General features: G+C 32.5%; 1 pseudogene; it reads left to right on the top strand.

Annotated features, from left to right (window-relative positions):
• The first annotated feature begins 227 nt into the window (after positions 1–227).
• LOC112397512 (40S ribosomal protein S26-like) lies at positions 228–635 on the top strand (annotated as a pseudogene).
• The last annotated feature ends 3,691 nt before the right edge of the window (positions 636–4,326 follow it).

Genomic DNA, 4,326 nt, shown 5'->3' with positions numbered 1-4,326 from the left:
GTGCAGATGAAAAATAAATGAGATGATATGAAGGTTTTTCCAGAGAAAGATATAGCGAGATCTACTGATTGGCTATAAGAAGAATATTTCCAAGTTTTTGGCTTAAACAACTAGATGATTAATGGTATCATATACTGGAAAATATGGTGTGCAGGTTAAAACCTGAATGCTTACAACATGGGGTAGCACAATTATAGTTTTTTAAAAACTTGCTCTCTCACCTTCTCGCTTCCAAGATGACCAAGAAAAGAAGGAATAATGGTCATGCCAGAAAGGGCCGCGGCCACATGCAGCCTATTCACAGCACCAGCTGCGCCCGAAGTGTGCCCAAGGATAAGGCCATTAAGAAGTTCGTTGTTCGGCACATTGTAGAGGCTGCAGCTGTCAGGGCATTTCTGAAACAAGTGTTTTCAATGCCTATGTGCTTCCCAAGCTGTATGTGAATCTGCATTACTGCGTGAGTTGTGCCATTCACAGCAAGGTAGTCAGGAATCGTTCTCGGGAAGCGCGGAAGAACCGAAGACCTCCACCTCAATTTAGACCTGCTGGTGCTGCCCCACGACCTCCACCAAAACCCATGCAAGGAGCTAAGTCCTTAAATACTAAAGAAATACTGTCCCCTGGGAAGACAGTAAAAAAGAAATTATACTTTAAAAAAAATCTTTAAAAATGATTTAACATTGTAACAGATCTTGATGAATGAGTAGAATAGTTTTTACGAAAATAAATTTTCAATGGATGTAGAATTCTGGATTGACATTTGCTTTCAACACTTAATGTTGTTATTTATTTTTTTGCATAGATTCTGAAGGAAAAAAGCAGGATATAATTCTTACCTTTGTTCATTTTTATATAATGTAATATTTTCCTCTAGATGTCTCTGAGATTGTATCTTTGTGTTTTGTTTACAGGAGTTTGAATATGATATGCTTGAGTGTTTTGTTTTTATTTTGTTTTGGAATTTATCCTGCTTTCTGTTGTCAGATTTTAGAATCATTGTTTTGCTCCCTGGTGTCTCTGGTATTAATTATGGAAACTTCTTATTTCATATTTACGAAAATATTTTTGATGCTCTGTACTTTTCTCTCTTCTTTTAAATTCAAGTTATTTATGTGTTAGAGTGCTTAATATTGTCACTCAACTTTTTGATATTCTGTTGCGCTTTTTCTTTCAATAGTAAATCTCTCTGCTTTATGTTACATTTGGATAATTTTTAGACTTATCTCCGAGTTCATATATTCATGGCAGTTGTGCCATGTCTGCTAAGCAGTGGAAGGTATTATTCATTTCTCTTACTTTGTTTTATGTTTCTAGCAGTACCATTGGCTTTTATAATTTTTATCTCTCTGTACTTTATTATTTCTCTGATCTTAATTGTTGTCCACTTTTTATGATAGAACCTTTAACATATTAATCAGTTATTTTAAATTCTCTCTCAGATTGTTCCAAAATCTCTGTCCTGTTTCAATCTAGTTCTAGTGATTGCTTTGCCCTTTGTGAGTGTGTTGCCTTTTTTGTTTTGCTTTTTCTTGTGTGCTTTGAGTTTTTTGTTGAGCGTAAGACATCTTGTCTAGGACTGTAGAAACTGAGGTAAATAAATGTTATTCCAGGAACCTATATTTTGTAGTGTTTTGTTCTCTAGTTTATTTTTATTCCTTGTGAAGTGTTATAGTTCATGTGTTGGATCTTCTTGCCTATAGTTGATATTTGTCACTTTCTCTTAAATAATTTTATCTCATTCATTTTTTAAAATTTTATTTTTTACTTAACATTTCTCTTAAAGCATTACATTATCTTTTTCCTAGTAACTCATTTGTTTTGCTTTATTACTTCATTATTCATTTCTAAAATAATTTTTAATTTTATAATTCTAAATCTAATCCTTGATATCTGTCACCTTATTTATGTTTTTCTAAAATTTGATTTATTGTTTTTCTTTCATTTTGTAGGGAAGGAGACTGTTTACTATCTAGTTAATCAAATTTTTTTGTTTGCTCAACTTTATTTTTTTCCCTCATCTTCTGGATGATTAAAAACTATGCCATCAACATCTTTCCAGATTTAATTCATGTACTGATATTTTGTGCTCAGAGATCAGAAGAATTAATATTGTTAAAATGTTCATACTTCCTAAACTGATCTGTAGATTCAATGGGATCCATATAAATTTCTGGCATTTTTCACAGAAATAGGAAAAACAATATTAAAATTTGTATGGAACCACAAATGAATCTCAATATAGCCAGAGCAATCCTGAGAAAGAACAAAGCTAGAGCTAACACGTGTCCTGATCTCAAACTATATTACAAAGCTATAATGATCATACTAGTGTCTTACTGACATAAAAATAGACACATAAACCAATGGAACAGAATTGAGAGCCTAGAAATAAACCATCACTTACATGGTCAACTAATATTTGACAAAGGAGTCAAGAACACTCAGTGGGGAAATTATGGTTTCTTCAATAAATGGCATTGTGAATAACTACAGACAGCAAAATGAAACAGGACCCCTATCTTACACTGCACATGAAAATTAACTCTAAATAGATTAAATATGTAATGTAAAATCAGAAATTGTACAACTCCTAGAATAAAACACAGAGAAAAACCTTTTTGACATTGGCCTTGGCAACACGTTTCTGACTATGACACCAAAAGCATAAGCAACAAAAGCAAAAATCAGCCAGTGGGACTATATCAAACTAAAAACTTCTGCACAGCAAAAGAAACAATCAACAAAATTCCTACCTATGGTCTGGTGTATCCGTGGGGAGGAAGGCGATCTCCGCGTCTTACTCTTCCGCCATCTTCCTAATGAGGTGTTAATAACCAAAATATAGAAGAAACCCATACAACTCAGTTACAAAGAACAAACAGAAAAACACTCTGATTTAAAAATGGACAGAGGAGCTAACTAGACATTTTTCCAAAGAAAACATACAATGGCCAAGAGATACATGAAAATAACACTAATCATCAGGGAAATGCAAACCAAAACTACAATGAATATCACCTCACACTTGTTAGAATGGCTATTATAAAAAAGAGAAGAGACAACAAGTGTTAGTGAGACTATGGAGAAAAGGAAACCCCTGTACACTGTTGGGGAAATGTAAGTAGGTACAGCCACTATGGAAAACAGTATGGAAAAAAATAAAAATAGAACTAACATGATTTAGAAATCCCACTGCTGGACATATATAGAAAGGAAATAGAATCATTATCTTGATGAGATACTTGTACTCCCACATTCATGGCAGCATCGTTTATCAGAGCCAAGATATAAAAACAACTGTGTCCATTGGCAGGTGAATGAATAAAGGAAATGTGGGATATATTTATATATATTCTAATCTATATCTATATTTACCACATTGTGTATACATACACATTTATACAATGAAATTTAGAGTGGAAAATTATTCAGTCATGATAAAACAGGAAATACTGCCATTTGTGACCTTTGCAACAACATTAATGGACCCTGAGGGCATTATGCAAAGTGAAATAAGTCAGCCAGAGAAAGAGAAATACTGCATGATCTCAATTACATGTAGACTCTAAAAAACAAACAAACAAAAAACAACCAAAACTGAACTCAGAGAAACAGAGGATAGAATGGTGGTTGCCAGGGGCTAAGGAAGAGGGAGAAATGAGATGTTGGTCAAAGGTTGCAAACTTCCGGTTATAAGATCCATAAGTTCTAGGAATTTAATGTATAGTATAGTTAATGACAATAGACAATAGTTAATGACACTCTATTATATACTTGAAAGTTATTAAGAGTAGATCTTAAAAGTTTTAAGCACACACAAAATTTAGGAAATTATGTATGGTAATGAAAGTGTTAACTAACTCTATTGTAATCATTTCACAACATATGAATGTATCAAAGCATCACATTGTACACCTTAAAGGTACACAATGTTATGTGTCAATTATATCACAATAAAGCTGGGGAGAGGGTAAAGTTTACATTTCTCTTCCACATTTTCATCATGGAATACATCCATCTCTCTTAAATAAAACACATTCTATGCATAATTATAACTCTTTTTTACTTGTTCTCCATTTTTCATTTATCAAGGCTAAAGGAAATCAGACTTTAATTTTCAAGGAAACATTGTATTTAAAGAAAAATAAGACTATTCATCATGTGTTGTAATTTATCTCTGTCATTGCAAAAAAAATTATACCTTTCGATACCTTACAAAAAAGTTATGGAGAAATTAGAAATTGCAAAAGGAAGCTAACAAATTGCAGATGAAATTAAAAATTGCAATATTTTTATGTGACTAAAAAAATCTAATTTTTTGCATTT

This window comes from Neophocaena asiaeorientalis, unplaced genomic scaffold (genome assembly GCF_003031525.2).
Source record: "Neophocaena asiaeorientalis asiaeorientalis breed wild unplaced genomic scaffold, Neophocaena_asiaeorientalis_V1.1 scaffold10, whole genome shotgun sequence".
NCBI classification, from domain to species: Eukaryota; Metazoa; Chordata; class Mammalia; order Artiodactyla; family Phocoenidae; genus Neophocaena; species Neophocaena asiaeorientalis.
Note: the sequence above shows the minus strand (reverse complement) of the source record. Positions and strands in the feature narration are given on the sequence as shown.